A 17,447-nucleotide genomic window follows, 5' to 3' on the forward strand; every position below is an offset into this window, starting at 1 on the left:
GTTGTAGAAATCAGCAGACCTTAGAGAAGTTTCCCTCAGCAAGAGGGGTGAAGAGGTGGGAAAGTCTGGAGAGGGAAGTTTCAGGCAAGTTTTCAGGACCAGACATAGAAGCAGGCAAGGAAAAGCAGGACTTAGGAATTATTCTTCCCTGTCTTCAAACTCCTGAAAGATTAACTACAGTCCTTTTATTCATCTCAATGCCAGCCCAGCCACTTGTACAAAATAAGTCCTCAATTTATTAGCAGTTCAATCAAATTGCCCAGGTTTCTATTAGAAACCAAGGTTCCAGGTACCTTCCATGGTTCTCCTGGAACACCCTTCACTTTCAAGTATATAAAGCTGCGACGAGAGTGAATTTATGGCTCTCAGAAGGGCTTCCTGTTTTTGTTCGTCTGTCCATTTAGTGGGTTCTTACTGGATTAATGGCCTGCTGCATGAATCACGATGACTTTCCGTGCAGAACTGAGTGCTGAATTGAGAGTTGATGGGAGGTTTCAGCTCACAGGTCTCTGATGCTGCCTTGAGCCCCAGGCAAAGGTCAGCCGTGGTTGAGGTCCCCCATCCCACCTGCCCCTCCCCCAGGCCTCTCCTAGGCATCTGAAACACACATATTTATGCTCATTCTGCAGAAAGGCCACTGTTCATTTCTCTCTCACTGTGACCCCTGAAGAAATTCCGACAGCTCTACTGATTGAAGCCTTTTTAAATCATTTTTTGACTGAGTGGCTCAGCAAATGAAGCATTGTGCTCGTGGAGTGCTGGGTAAAAGTGAATAGCAGACTCGCTTCCTGAAGCCAGAGTGTGCTTCCTGAAGCCACCAATGTGCTTTGACAGGGGACTTCACCACCAAGAAGAGGACAGTAGGGAAAACAGGAGCACATCTACAGAGGAGCAGCAAGGTCAACGATACACATCAGTAGGAGAGAAGATGACTTGGGGTCCGGAGAAAGCCTCGCAGAGGAGGAGACTTGAATTGGGATTGGAGTTAGCATTCAGCCAACATTTGGGGGAAGCACCACTGGCATTTGGGGCCAAATGGTTGAATTATGGGTTATGCATGGTGTGATATTTACCATACCTGAGCCCTGCCCACCCAGTCCCAGAGGGTCCATAATGGAGTCCTCCAACAGGCACATTTCCAAATACTCCCTGAAGGACAGTACTTCCTGGGTGTGAACCACTGATGGACACCAGAGGGAATGTGAGAGCTGATATAAATGGAGGACAGGAGGCACCTAAGGCTCAAATGCAGACCACTGATACAGCAGCAGCATCCCAGTACACATGGGCTAGAAAACGGCATTTCCAACAGCTGAGACTGAGGTTTACCTTGCAGTGCTACTCACGACATGTTCAAAGGACTCCAAATTACACACTAAACACTAATGTCAGGCCAATTAAATCAAAAGCTTGTGGTGGGTAGGATGTGAGCTTTGAACTTGAACCTAATTTGGAATACCAGTCTCACCACTTCCTGGCCCTTTCCCTGGGCAAGTTACTCTTGTTCTTCAGCCACCGTTAACTTCCAAATAAAGACCACAGCCCTCCAAGCTTTGGTTGGATGTATGTAAAGTGTCAAGTTCACTGTGGTACTCAAAGGGTTGTTAGGAGTATTTGTATTACTATTGGGGGGCTTACACTGTAATGGAAGCATAAAAAAAAAATAGGCAGGAGAACTTTTTGTAGAGCATCGAAGACATCCACAAATACCTAAGAGGATCATGATTGAGCTACACTGTTTAACACCTTTTTTGCTTCTACTCAGGACCTTGTGCTTGTGAGGCAGGCAGCAGCACCACTGAGCCAAATCCCTGGCCTTTTTTGTGTCTCTTATTAGTCTATATTTGCAGTACACAAAGATTACATTTATCAGAGGGAGTTTGTACATGTACACAACACATCTTAATTCTTTTTTCATCCCTTTCCCTTTCTCATTCCTCCCTGCTCCCTCCAATTCTTGTTCCTCTTTCTACTTGCAAAAGATCTATTTCCATTTTTTTCTTCAATTCTCTTTTTTTAATCCCTTTTCCTTTCCCTCCCTCTACCTCTTGTTCCCCTTCCCATTTGAAAAATATCTCCCTACTTCCTATTATCTATCTTTTACTTTGCTCTTTATCTATATTTTGGATTTCTCATATAAGAGAATATGATATTTAAACATATGTCTGATTTATTTCACTTAACATTATGGTCTTGAGGTGCATCCATTTACCCATAAATGCTTCAAGTTTATTGTTTAATACCTTTTATGTGGGAGATGCTATTAACTTAATGAACTCAATATCTCTTCTCTGAGACAGGCTTCTGTCACTTGCAGATATGTAAATGAGATTCAGAGACATTAAATAAGTTGTCTAATAAAGATAACATTAACCAATCCTTAATTCACATTTAATCCATAATCCTCATTTCACCAACAGTAGTTTGAGATGAATCATACCTTTAAACATAAGGCTAAAACTATAAGATTAAAAAAAAAAGACAGTGCTTTTGCAGCGTTGGCCTAGGCAAAGATCTCTCAGAACACAAATGCACTAACTTTAAAAGAAAAAAGTGATACACAGAATTCATGAAAATTAAAATCTTCTATTCATCAAATAAGCCTTTGTAAAAAATGATTGTAGAGAGGACACAAAAAGCATTAACTGTAAAAGGAAGGGCTGGGGATTTAGCTCAGTGGTGCCGTCACCTGCTTCCCAAGAGCAAGGTCCTGAGTTTGATCCCCAGTACAAAAAAAAAAAGGAAAACCTGCTTTGACTTCGTCAATATTCTACTCTTTGAAGGACACAATTAAGAAAATGAATAGGCAAGCCACAGTCTGAGAGAAAATTTTGTAACTCGTGTATCTAACAAAAGACTTGTATTCACAATATGCACACACCTCTTATATGTCAATAAAAAATGATAAAAAGCACAGTCAAACATATGAGCAAAAGACAGACGCTTCACAAAAGAAGCTACAAGATATAAGAACACCTTACAAGTCCTCAGAGAAATGCAAATTAAAATCACAATGCAATATTATTTTCACAAATAGCTAAAATTTTTAGAAGGCTGATGGGCCAGGGATTTACCTCAGTGGTGGTGCTGCCTACCTTGCAAGCACAAGGTCCAGAGTTTGATCCCTGGTACAAAAAAAAAAAAAAAGGCTGATAGCACCAACATTGGTGAGAATCTGGAGCAAATGAAAAGTTTTTTTCAGTGCCTTTATGCTTTCATACGTTGTCAAGTTCAAATGTAGGCCCAAATGTAAAGTGCTAGACTTACTTCAGAAAACTTATTGGCAGTTACAAATTATACTTAAGTTCCAACACATAGATCTTCTCCTAGGTATTTGTTATCCACATGTGGAAGAATGAATCTACCTCTCACCTTCTACTAGAATCAAATCAAGATAAATCAGCAATCTAGATACTAAAACAAACATTGAACCTGCTGGAAGATAAAACAGGTAAAACTCTCGAAGACATGGGCATAGGCAAGTACTTCCTGAACAGAAACCCAATTGAATGAAAATCAACAAACAGGATTATGTCAAATTAAAAAGTTTCTGGACAGCAAAGGAAACAACCAATAGAGTGAAGACACAGCCTACAAAATGGGAAAAGAATGTTGCCAACTACTTCTCAGACAGAAGACTAATATCTGGAATATATACAGAGCTCAAAAACATTAGATCCTCCCAAATAAAAGACCCAGGCAAAAACTTGGCGAGCCACCACCAATGCCCGGTAGCACCAAAGTACAAATGGCCAGCAGGTCTATGGAGAAATGTTCCACATCTTTGGCCGTTAGAGAAATGCAAATCAAAACAACCCTGAGATTCTAACTCCAGAAAGAATAGCTGTCATCAAGAATTCAAAAAAACAACAAATGCTGGTGAGGTTATGGAGAAAAGGGAACACTTTTTCATTGTTGATAGAAATGTAAACCAGTACAACCACTATGGAAATCAATATAGGGATTCCTCAAAAAAATGAAAAATCCCACTTGACCCAACTATACCTCTTTTTTGTTTGTTTCTGAGCCAGGTTTTCTCTGTGTAGTTCAGGCTGACTTTGAACTCACTATGTAGCCCAAGCTGGTCTCAAACTCACAGCAATCGTCCTGCCTCAGCCTCCTGAAGTGTGTGCCACCATGCCCAGTGTATACCTTTTTTGAATATCTTCCCAAAAGAGTTAAAGACATCATATTACAGTGACACATGCATACTCATGCTTATAGCAGCACAATTCTTAGTAGCTAAATCTTGAAAGTAGCCTATAGGCCCATCAGTGGATGAATGGATAAAGAAAATATGATATAAATATGATATCTATTTTTTTCTCAGTAATATAGAAGGACAAATTTGAGTCTTTTGTAGGAAAATGGATGCAATTTGAGACCATAATGCTAAATGAAATAAATCGGACACAGAAAGTTTAGTATCACGTAATTTTTTATATAAACCTAATATATAAATAATTTAAAAAGCAAAATAAGCTAGGTGTGGTGGCACATGCCTATAATCCCAGCACTCAGGAGACTGATGCAGGAGGATTTCCATGAGTTCAAGGCCAGCCTGAATATCATAGTGAGACCCTGTCTCAAAAAAATAAAATAAATAAAAAGTAAAATAAAAGATAGATGATAGGAACCAGGGAGGTAGAATTTGTGGGGATGGGAAGGGTTCTGGGGATGTGGCATAGAGTAAGGCAAGAAGAAGGTGAGATTAAAATGATTAAGATACAATATGTGGCCAGGGATTTAGCTCAGTGGTTTGGCCACCGGCTGTGCAAGCACAAGGACCAGAGTTCAATCCCCGGTACCAAAAAAAAAAAAAAAAAAAGAATAACCACCAAGATACAATATGTAGGTCCAGGGATTTAGCTCAGTGGTTCCGCTGCCTGCCTCGCAAGTGCAAGGATCTGAGTTCGATCCCCAGTACCAAAAAAAAAAAAAAAAGATACAATATGTGTATGTACCGATTCCTCAAGATGAATGTAATTATTTCTGGGCAATAATTGGTGGTACATGTCTGTAAACCCAGCATTTGGGAGGCTAAGGCAGGAGGATCACTGTGAGTTCAAAGCCAGCCTGGGCTACATAGTGAGTTCAAGACCAGCCTGAACTACATAGTGAGACCCTGTCTCAAAAAAAAAACAAAAAAGATGAATGTAATTATTATGTATTGGAAACATACACCAACAAAAAGAGAAACTAAAAAATGAGAGACATGAAAGTACACATCTACAAGTCTTATACGAAAACATTTATTGCAACTTTATTTATAATAGTAAATAACCAAAAACAACACAAATGTCCATCAGTAGGAAGACTGATAAATAAATTGTGGTAAATTCGTGGGATAGAATACTACTTGGCAATTTAAAAATTGAAAAAAGAATAACTAGTAATATATGTAACAATTTGATGAATCTCACAATCATAATGTTGTGGTAAAGAACCCAAACTGAAAAGCATTCATGTTATAATTCCATTTATATGAAGTTTAAAAATGAATCCATGGCAATAGAACACACATCACCTATGGGCATACGGATTAATCAGAAGGAAAACTGAGGAATGGTGGGAATGTCCCTTCTTTATTTGGGCATGGGTAACATAGTCATATACATTTGTTAAAACCTACATGGAAAGCAGTCTCTGCATTTTACCATATGCAAACTTTATCTAAGAGAAGAACATGGAAGAGTTTAGAAGACTCCACACAGTGCCAGCCTCTGCCATGGCCGTATCCAGTAGGAATGAGATGCATACTCAGCAATGAGTGCTCCCACTTTAAATCTGGAGTGGTCAATGACCTGTGCCTTTTTTCCTTCTTTTTCAAGAACTACAAAGTATGCATTTTATGAAAGATTAAGTTCTGAACATCTGTTTCCCAACAAAGTTAATGATGATAGGACATTTGACATAACATTTGTTGACAATTTTTCCCATCATCCTATGGGCTGTAATTATTTCACTAGCTGTGTGAATAAACACAAATTTTGGGGATGCATCAACACCTGATTGTAAAGTTAGAAGTCATTTTAAGAAATCTGTGCCTAAAGCTAGGCATGGTGGCACACACTTGTAATCCCAGATACCTAGGAGGCAAAGATAGGAGGATCTCTAGTTCAAAGCCTGCCTGGGCTACTTGGTAAGGCTCTGTCTCAAAATAAAAAATTTAAAGGGTTAGGGATGTAGCTCAGTGGTAGAGTGTCTAGCATGCACAAAGCCCTGGGTTCAATCCCCAGTATCATGCCCCCACCCCTAAAAAAGAGGGAAAAAACTGCAATTGACAAATTTTACAAGTATTTTTATGTTCACATAGTATAACTGAACTACAAAATCTTGTGACAGTGCTGATGTTGAATATAAGAACATATTTCAGCGTGGCATTGTGCGCTTTCTTTTTTGCTGCTTTTCATCAATTGGATGACAGACACTTAAAAACATTTGAGCTTCTGAACAGCTATTCTGTAAACCAGTATAAGCATTTTATCATTGTATTAAACTTTTTATAAACAAATCCCCTTGATTTTGGTTGTGTATTGTTCAAAATTAGGTGGAAATTTTTTCTTCCTTTTTTTTGTTTATCGAGTTAATTCTTATACTGCCTTTTAAATGCCCAGGTGAATTTTCGTTTGTTTGTTTGTTTTGTACCAGAGATCAAACTCGGGACCTTGCGCTTGCGGGGCAGGCAGCAGCACCACTGAGCTAAATCCCCGGCCCCAGAATTTTGGTGATTGTAGACAATCATTCATCCATCAACACAAGCAAGAGATAGAGTAATTCTCCACCCAAAAAGTTTCCCAAACTGTATGTGTTTGCTATACTTTGGCTCCCGAGTGCCCCATCTGTTAAAAGCTTGGTCCCTGGCCTGGGGTGCTCCTGGGAGAGGCTGGGACCTTTAAGAGACGGGCCCTTTTGAGAGGTTTCAGGTCACTTGGGGTATGCCCGGAGAGGGAACTATGGGGCACTAGCCTCTTCCTCTCTTCCCTCTCTTTCACTTCCCACCAGTGAAGTAAGGAGCTTTGCCCCATCGGATATTCCCTGCCAGGACATGCTGGTCCAGACCCAAAACACAAGGCCAGTTAATCATGGCCTGAAACCTGCAAAACCCTGAGCCCAAGTAAACCTTTTCTCTTTATCAATGGATTTATCTTGGGTGTTTGTTACAGTAATGGAAAGCTAACACAATGGTCAATCGTAGCTCCTCACTCAGGCCCAAGGAAGCCACTGATCTGCTTCTCATCACTATCATTTTACATATTACAGTGAAATTACATAAACATATTACACATGGCCTTATATAGTGTGGATCCTCTGGTGATTGACTTCTTTTAATATTTTTTGAGATGCACTCACATTGTTGTTTATATAACTATTTCCTTTCTTTTTATTGTTAGGAGGTTTTCTATGGTATAGACACACTACATCTATTCATTAGGAATGGACATTTGAGATGTTCCCAGTGCTATGAACATTCACATACATATTTTATTTGGCTATATATTTTTATTTCCTTGGGTAAATACAGTACTCGAAAGTAGAATTTCTTACCGGCACTTTTTTTTGGGGGGGGGGCCAGTACCAGGGATCAAACTCAGGTCCTCGCTCTTGCAGGGCAGGTGGCAGAAACACTGAGCTAAATCCCCAGCCCGAAAGTAGAATTTCTGGGTTGGTTAGAAATGAATCTAACTTTATAAGGTGATGCTGCAGTGTTTGCCAGTTACTGTACCTTTTTGCATTCTCATCAGCAACACAGGTTTCCACTGCACCTTATCCGTGCCAACACTTAGTACTATGACTCTATCTGTTCTAGCATGTAGTGATACTTTGTTGTGACTTTTGATATTTTTCTGATGCCTGATGAGTTGAGAACTTTACTGTGTGCCTCTGAAAAGCTTTAATCAAGTATTTATGAAATGAAGTGCCAAAATGCAGTTATTGGAAACATGATTTGCAAACAGGGAAACTTGAAATTAATCTTATCGTAGGCACAGGAGGCACTGAACAAATCAAACAATGAGGTCCCAGATGGTATATAATATTGATGCTGCAATTCTATAATTGCATTTTAGAATATTTCAACTTGCAAGATGAATCATTTCTGAAGCACCTATTTCTATTTGGATGCATTTATGTTCTATATTGGAATGAAATGAAACTGAGGAGGCCTATAATTATGTGAAATCATAAGTAAACACAACTTATTTGAAGAAGTTTTGCTTATGAAATACTTGTATTCTGAATGAAGGCCAAAAAACCCCACAGAATTTGTGAAAATATTTAGTTGAACTTTTTACACATTTTACCACTCAAAAGCCTAAAATTGTGAATATCTTGGAGTTAGTTTCCTAAGGCCACCATAACAAAATGTCACAGATTGGGTGGCTTGAACAACTGAAATTTATTTCTCACAGTTTTGTAGGCTGCAAGTCCGAAGTCCAGGTGTCAATAGGTTTGGGTTTAGCTGAGGCTGTTCTCCTTGGCTTGCAGGAGGTCACCTGCCCTATGTGAGTGCTCCCTGCTGTCTCCATGTGCCGAAACGCCCCCTTATGAGGCCGCTAGTCAGATTAAATGGGGGCCATGCTAATTGCCTCATCTTGACCACCTCCTCAAAGGCGCTCTCTCCAAATGGAGTCAGGTTCTCAAGAACTGGGGGTTAGGGCTCCAGCCCTGGAACTGGGGAAACACAACTCAGCCCATAGCAATCCTCCATCTACCATACCAGTTCCCAGCCTTCCTTTAACTTCATATAACACAGGAGGAGACACGACCCCGGCATCTTGTGACCCGCTGTGCCCTGAAGTCTGGAATCACCCTTGCGCTTGCTGTTCGGCATGTCACTGTTGGCCTCCCAGATTCCAAAGTCCACCTCCTGAGACCGATACTATCTACCTGATCCTCTCACAAAGGCATTTTCTGAAAACTAGTTTTGTTTCTTCTCTTTATAAAATACATGCTCAAAAACAAAATAAAATAAAATACATGCCCACTGCAAAAAAATAATCAAACATTAGTGAAATGTATGAAAGAAGATAAACATCATTTCCAGAAATACCACCCAGTGATAGCTGCTGCTACCAGGCTGGATACACATCCACTAAAATATTTTTCCCTGTAAATATTTGTATTTTAATATAAAGAAATCACAATATATACTATTTTTCAGTCTTTCCAATAGTATATGTTTAAGGTAAACAACATTATATTTTGATATACATATACAAAGTAAAATGAGTAATACAGCCAGACATATTAGGGCCCCCATCTCCTAAAATAGACAGCTGTTTTTCCTCCACTTAATATATTGTGGGCATCTATCCCTTTCAGTGATAGACTGTCTTAGTCTGTTATGTGTCACTATAACAAGCTACCTGAGGCTGGGTGATATGTAAACAAAAGGGGTTTATTTCTCTCACAGTGCTGGAGGCCCAAGGGCATAACACCAGCACTTAGGGGTATGGGGGGCCTCTGGTGAGGGCTGCCTGGTAGATGAATCACATAGCAGGGACTCATGCAAGAAGGGGGACTGAGGAGAGGTCCCAGGCTCGCTTGTAACAACCCATTCTCTGGGGAACTAATCCAGATCCCTGAGCCCTGACCCATTCCTAGGAGACAGCACTATTCCATTCATGAGGGCAGCACCGCCCCAAATTACAGTATTTACCATCCACCAGGGCCCCTTCCATGAAGTGCCCCCACCTCAATACTGCCATCCAGGGACCAGGTTGCCAGCACATGAACCCCTGGGCGAGGCACACCATGTCCAAACCATAGCCTAGATATATTAGGAGGTCCTGAGATTCAGGCCCCCTCCACACCAACCACTTTACTTAGACTTCATCACAATGTGGTAGAAATTTCAGGACCAAAAAAGGCAAAGACCACTCAATTCTAAGCACAGTCTATTAGCCCATATAGTTTGCACCCCTCTGACTAAATGTGGGGTCCACAGATTGCCAAACAGCTTGAGCCCTAAGTTAAGGAGGCTTTCTCAGTGACTTAAGAATAGATATCAGGAGCTCCTGGTTTCCAGCAGGTCTCTTTCTCTTTCTTTTTCTTTCTTTCTTTCTTTCTTTCTCTTTTTTTTTTTTTGTACTGGGGATTGAACCAGGGACCTTCCCACTGAGCTACATCCCCAACGTTTTTCTTTACATACTTTCATTTGAAACAAAGTCTTGCCAGGCTGCTAAGTTGCCCAGTCTAGGCTCAAACTTACCTGGCTCTGCAGGCCCCAGGGACTGGCCTGTCCAAAGTAAGTGCTGTCCTTACATCTTTTATTGACTTTCCTCCAAGAAAGTGAAATTGTGAGCCCGGGCATTCCCAATCATCGTTCTCTTCTCTCATTTACGATAGCGAGGGGCATCTTTCTTTCCCCAAGTGACATAGAGAAACATAGCAGCAACTCAGCATAGCCTCTAACAGAGAGGAACTCTTGACCAGTTACACCTTCTCCCCTCTGTTGCTTCATATACATGGTTCATCTTTGCAGAGCTGGATCCAAGGGAGGAAAAATAGATATTTGTCCAGTTCTGTCCATGCCATATCCAGAGAAAGGGAGAAAATACAGAGGGGAATAGGGCTGTGGACCCAGAAACATGGTATCCTGTTTAACAAGAGCTGGGTGGGTATTCCTAATAGAAATTGTATCATAACTTATTTACTATTGATAGATAATTTCAGTTGTTTCCAATTTTACTATATAACATATATTTCACTAGAATATATTACCAGAGGTGGAATTTATGGGTGAAAGTGTGTATGCACTTAAAGTTATGGTAACTATTTGCAATCTGCTCCCTAGAAATGCTGTATCCACATATATCATTTCAGTTATCTGGGGTGTATACTATTCCTAGGACTAAAACTTATGGGTCATTTGGTAAGCATTTGTTTAATTTTTAGAGTAATTTCCAGATAATTGCCCAGAGCAACTGTCTGCATCTTATCCCATCAGCAATATATAAAGGTTCAAAGTTCTTCACATATTGGGCCAGGGATTTAGCTCAATGGTTTCGCCGCCTGCTGTGCAAGCGCAAGGACCCGAGTTCAATCCCTGGTACCAAAAACAAAACAAAACAAAATTCTTCACATATTGATCAACACTTGTTATTATCTTTTAAATTATAGCTATGCTAGAAGGTGTGGCATATCTCACTGTGATTTTGATTTGCATTTGATTTGAATATTTTAATGAGCTTATTGGTCATTTCTATAAATTTCTATGCAAATCATTTGTGCACTTTTTATATATTTTTTTTATTAGTATGTGCTTGTGATACATAATAAATATATTCATCTTGGTGCACTGGTACATATATATATCATGTCTTGATCCTTTTCACTTCACCTTCTCCTCCACTCCCTCCCATCTCCATCCATCCCTAGGACCCCTTCTCACCTCCATAAATTCTACCTTCTTGTTTCCTATCATCTGTCTTTTATTTTGCTCTTTAAATTATTTGTATTTGGGGTTTCTCAAATAAGAGAAACCATGCCATGTCTAACTTCCTGTGTCTGATTTCACTAAGCATTATGGTCTCAAGGCATCCATTTGCTTACAAATGAGTCAAATTTAACCTTCTTTATGACTGAGTAGTGCTCCATTCTGTATATATACATTTTCTTTATCCATTAACTGTTGACAGGCGTATAGGCTGCTACCAAGGTTTAGCTATTGTGAATTATGCCACTATAAACATGGGTATGAATGTCTCACTGTAATAGGATCCTTTAAATCTTTCAGGAAGATGCCCAAAAGAAGTATAGCTGGGTCAAATGCACGTTCTATTTTTAGGGTTTTTTGGGGGGGGGTTGGTTTTTTTGGTACCGGGGATTGAACTCAGGTCCTTGAGCTTGCACAGCAGGCAGCGAAACCACTGAGCTAAATCCCCAGCCCCTACTTTTAGTTTTTTGAGGAATCCCCATTCTGATTTGGATAGTGGTTATACCATGTGGGGTTTACACTCCCACCAACAATAAAGAAGGGCTCCTTTTCCCACACAACCTTACCAGTATTTGTTGTTTTTTAAGTTCTTGATGATGGCCAATCTTTCTGGAGTGAGATGGCATCTCAGTATTGTTTTGATTTGGATTTCTCTAATAGCCAGCAGTGATGAATGTTTCTTCAGACCTACTGTATTGGCTACTTGTGCTTCTTCTTCGTTTGTTTTTTTGGTACCAGGGATCGAACTCGGGACCTTGTGCTTGTGACGCAGGCAATGGAACCACTGAGCTAAATCCCAGGCCCTTGTGCTTCTTCCTTTGAGACACATCTATTCATTTCAGATGACCACTTCTGACTGGGTCTTTTACTCAGAGGGGGAGTCTAATTTTTTGAGTTGTTTATATATGCGAGATACTAATTCTCTGTCTGAGGAGTAGCTGGCAAAATTGTTCTCTCGTTCTGTAGGCTGTGTCTTCACTCTGTTGGTTTCCTTTGCTGTGCAGAAGTTTTTAAAATTTGATATAATCCAATTTGTTAATTGTTGACATTTCTTGTGTAATTTGCCCACTTTTTTAATGGATTGTCTTTTTATTGTTGACTTGTAAGAGTTCTTCATAATACATTTTGCATACTGGTCTCTTATCCAATACATGATTTGAAGATATTTTCTCCTATTCAATGGGTTGTGTTTTTTACCTTTTTGAAAGTATCCTCTGAAGCACTAAAGTTTTAAATTTTATTTATTTATTATTTATTTAGTTTGTTTTTCAGTACTGGGCATTGAACCCAGGGAAGCTCTACCACTGAACTATGCCCCCAGCTCTTTTTATTTTTTATTTTGAGACAATCTTGCTAAGTTGTTTAAGCTGAGCTCCAACTCATGACCTTCCTGCCTCAGCCTCCCAGAGTGCTGGGATTACAGGTGTGCACCACTATGCCCAGAAAATGATTTTCATTTTAATAAATACCAATTAATCCATTTTTCTTTAATTGCTATGCTGTAGGTGTCATATCTAAGAAACCATTGCCTAAATCAAAGTCACAAAGATTTACCCCCATGTTTTCTTCTATAGGTCTTATAGTTTTAGCCCTTACATTTATTTGGGTTTTTTGGCTAATTCTTGAATTACTTTTTAAAATATGGTCTGAGATAAGAATTCAGCTTCATTTATTTGCCTGTGGATATCTAGTTGTCCCAGTACTATTGGTTAAAAGATTAATCTTTCCCCTACCAAGTAGTTCTTGGCAACTGTGTCAAAAAGGAATTGACCATAAATGGGCTTATTTCTGAATTATCAGTTCTACTCTATTGATCTACTTTCAGGCTAGCACCATGGATCTTTATTTGTTTTTTGTTGTTGTTTGGTGGTTTGTGTGTTTTTTGGTACTGGGGATCGAACTCGGGTCCTTGGACTTGCAAGGCCAGCAGTGGAACCACTGAGCTAAATCCCCAGCTACACATCTTAATTACTATAATTCTGTAGTAATTTTTGAAATTGGAAATGTAAATCTTAGTGGACTGCAGTAATATATGCCTGTATTCCCAGAACTCTGAGAGGCTGAGGCAGGAGGATAATGAGTTGAAGTTTACCCTGAGCAATTTAGGGAGAACTTGTCTCACACACACACAAAAAAAGTAAAAAGTACTAGTGATATAGCTCAGTGCTCCCTGGATTCAATCCACAATACTATAAAGACAGAAAGCAAGAGAGATAGAGAGATGAGAGAAGAGGGAAGAAAGGAGGGAGGAGGGAGGGAAGAAAGAAAGAAAGAAAGAAAGAAAGAAAGAAAGAAAGAAAGAAAGAAAGAAAGAAAGAAAGAAAGAAAGAAATGCAGGTGACCCTTTATGGGTTAAATATATTATTATTTCCTTTACATGCTGTTTACTTTTTCTGTTCAGTAGTTTTAATGATTATTTAGTTTAATTTTAATCTTTCTGCTTCTGGATTTGGCCATAGTTATGAATATGAATACTCAATCTTTGCTCTGTCTAACACTGTTAGTCATTTAATACTTCCAGCCCTGATCACATGAAACTCAGGCTCTACTATACCTGGTCTATGGTATTTATTAGTTGGATTTAAAATGGCCAGGAAGGGGCTGGGGATTTAGCTCAGTTGCACCACACCTGCCTCACAAGTGCAAGGTCCTGAGCTCGATCCCCGGTTCCAAAAATAAATAAATAATTTAAATGGCCAGGAATCCTTTGACACTCATCCCATCAAAAGATGGGGTCCACACCCTCTTCCCTTTGGTTTAGGTGGCTCCATGCCTGCCTTCGCCAGTAGCACATGGCAGTTGCTCACTTGTGCTTGCTTACCAGGTTACCATTAAGAAGCTGGAAGCTTCCACCTGGTTTTTGGGCCTTTCTCTGGGAGCTTCCATGTAAAAAGCTGCCCAAGACCACTACTCATGAAAGACTCCAGGTAGACCCAGAGCTGAAGGTCCTGGTTATGCTCATCCTTCTGCTCAACTCCAAGACACAAAAAAAGTGAAAGGAGCCACCCTGATACTTTAAATCCAATTGTTCAGTGCTTGTTATGGCTTGTGTCTAGATGTCCCTCCAGAGCCTCATGTGGTGGAGCTTTTCAGAGGTAGCTGGATCTAGGATGTGTGATGCTGGGATTAAGGGTGTGTGATTACTAAATTAGTCCACTGATTTGTTTGGCATACTTTTGGGTGTGGATAATGGGAAGGCCCACCCTGGGTATGAGTGGTACCACCTAAAAGGAAGTTGTCTGGATGGATATAAAGGACAGAAAGAAGGCAGGCTGGCTGCTGCTTTACTACTTCACTACTTGCTGCCTTGCTTCCTTCTGCCTTCTGCCTGCCATGAACTGTTTCTCCTTTGCCATACCACACTGCCTTAGAGCCAGCCAACTATGAACTGAAATCTCTACAAACTGTGAGCTACAATAAACTTTCCTCTTTTAACTTAGGGTATCAGGTATTTTGTCTCAGCAACAAGAAATGGACTTATTCCTCAACCCTGGCCTCACCTCCTGAAGTTTCCACCACCTCCTAATAGTGCCATCAAGACATCAGTGCAGGAGCTTCATGGGGCAACATTCCAGAGGCAAACTATAACAGTGATATAGTATTTATAGTATAGTATAGTATAGTATAGTATAGTATAGTATCATACAGTATTTATTTTTATAGTATTTATAGTAGCTGATACTTATTGAGTGCTTGCTATGTGCAAGGCCCTGTGCCACACTGAATCAGTTAGAATGGGACAGTTTGTGAAAAAACCCACATCTCAGTGGTTTAAATAAGTAGAAGTTTCTTGTTCATGCTGCACAAGTTGTTTGGAACTCTAATTTGGTGATATCACCACCTTCATTCCTAGCCCCAGTTTAACAGGGTGACCAATATCTGAGACACTGCCAGTTACCCTGAGATTTAAAGAACAGACACTACACATATAATTTTGTGTGATTCATGGGTGATCTATAATACCTATATTACTATAATAACTGTACATGACTGTGTTAGCTTTCTGTCACTAGGAAAAAATGCCTGAGAAAAAAAACTTGAGGCATCAACGGTGAGAACTACTTACCCAGAGCCCAAGTGGGTAGCTAAACTACAGGATTTGAGGGCCCACCCTCCAAGATTGCCCCTACGTCTGACACTAACCATTAACTACAAGCTCATCATTCCTAAACTAAACAGTAAAAGTAAACTGTAGTTTACTGGAAAGGCTCAGGGATCACTGAAAGTTGGTATGCACCTGGTCCCACTTATGACAGGGATAGAACACTGGTCAGAAATGGCTAAAGGAAGAGAGGTATGGGGCAGGACTGGGAAAGTCTCAAACCCAAAGCTCCACCGTGCTCCAGATACATTACTCTCCCAACATCGATGTGTAACAATACAGAGCATTGCTCACCTGAGTCTCCATGTCCAGAATTTTCACTGGGGCTTCATCACAGAGGCACCATGGATCCAACAATTTCCGGCATGGTTGGGTGAAGTACAGATACTACTGCATCAGTATCCATGTCGAACTCAGTATCCACATGACCCACAACCCCCACCCTAAATCACGTGATTGGTCTCTGGGACATCACTACCCTGCCTTAAGGTTACTGGGGGTGTCAGCCCCTACCTGCAGCAAAGACCTTTCTATCGGGTATAACATAAAAGCTGGGGGCAAAGCCCTGTCCTTTTTCCTGGGCAAGGTCAGATTTTTTACTATACAGCATCATGTTGAAATACACACTGGCTTTCGGTGCTTCCATGCAGAAGTGACACCGGCTGCTTTTTTTCACATTTCATTGGCTAAAGCAAGTCATGAGGCCAAGTCTGCCTTCAGCGGGGTCGGGGAAGTGCATTCTTCCCATAGATGGTTAGATAGAGGTAATCGGAGATCCGAACCATCACATGAGTATTTTATGTGTATTAATTTATTTAATCCTCTCAACAATCCTGTTATTATCATCTCCATTTTTCAGATAAAGAACCTGAGCCATAGCTGGGCATAGTGGCTCACATCTGTAATTGCAGCATTCTGGGAGGCTGAGGTAAGAGAAATGCAAATTGCAATTTAGCAGCTTATCAAGACCCTGTCTGAAAAGTTAAAAATTTAAAAAGGAATGGATGTGTAGCTCTGCAAAAGGCCCTGAATTCAATCCCCAGTACTGGAAAAAATTTCCCAGTTTAAGAAAAAAGAACCAAGTCACAGAGAAGCTAAGTAACATGTCCAAAATTACACAGCTGATAAGGGCAAAGCCGAGATGCTTGAATTTAAACGCAAGAGCTCTGTAGCCCATGCCCTTCAAGACAACTAAAGGGAGGAAACCCTGCAGCTTCTTCAGATGCCTTCTTTTCTACAATCTAACAATATTTTGCGAATACTTCTGAAGGCCCAGGCACTAGGCTGGGATATGCTGGGAATACAGTAGTGCATGAGATGCCAGGTACTTGCCCTAGTGGAGCTGAAGTTTTTCCTTTCTTCTTGGACAAAAAGATTTGCGATGGAAAAATAGAGGCTGGATTAACCAGATTCCTCCCAAACACACAATCGCCACCTCTGGGACTCTATCACCCTCATTACCCCCAACTAGGATTGGCTCTCACCCACTTACTTCCTTAGACTTTGGAGAAACAAAGAGGAAAGGGAAAAATGAAGATGAAGAGGAATGAAGTGAAGAAGCAGTAGGATAACTCGCTTGCCACTGCTCCTTCCTTCAAAAGAGTTAACGGGAGTTGCAGCCCAGCCACTGCCCAATCTGGTGTCAGCTATGTGATGCTCTTTGGTTCAGCATCAGCCCTGTCCCTACCCTTTCCCTTCCAGAGTGGATACCACAGTGGTGCCTTGATTCATGAACTCAATTCTCTCCACAATTCTGGTCGCAAACTGAACAGGAAAAAAACAAATCAAATTTCACCACAAGGTCAACAATGAACCTAACTATTGAATTTGATTCAGTTCTTGTCCAACTCAGTTTGCAACTGGAATCATGGGAAGAGTCAAGTTCATGAACTGAGTTACCACTGT

The 17,447-nt window shown here is 40.4% G+C and overlaps 1 long non-coding RNA gene across 1 annotated transcript in view; it reads left to right on the top strand.

The window, feature by feature from the left end:
• LOC147825081 (uncharacterized) overlaps positions 1-17,447 on the top strand; it is a 49,106-nt gene that overhangs the window by 20,996 nt on the left and 10,663 nt on the right. Inside the window, exon 3 of the long non-coding RNA XR_015441300.1 lies at positions 16,402-16,470. This is a non-coding gene — a long non-coding RNA (uncharacterized LOC147825081). The remainder of the gene's footprint in view (positions 1-16,401; positions 16,471-17,447) is intronic.

This window comes from Heterocephalus glaber, unplaced genomic scaffold (genome assembly GCF_053883595.1).
Source record: "Heterocephalus glaber isolate CG9 unplaced genomic scaffold, H.glaber_assembly_v1.0 deba00001509, whole genome shotgun sequence".
Lineage (NCBI taxonomy): Eukaryota > Metazoa > Chordata > Mammalia > Rodentia > Bathyergidae > Heterocephalus > Heterocephalus glaber.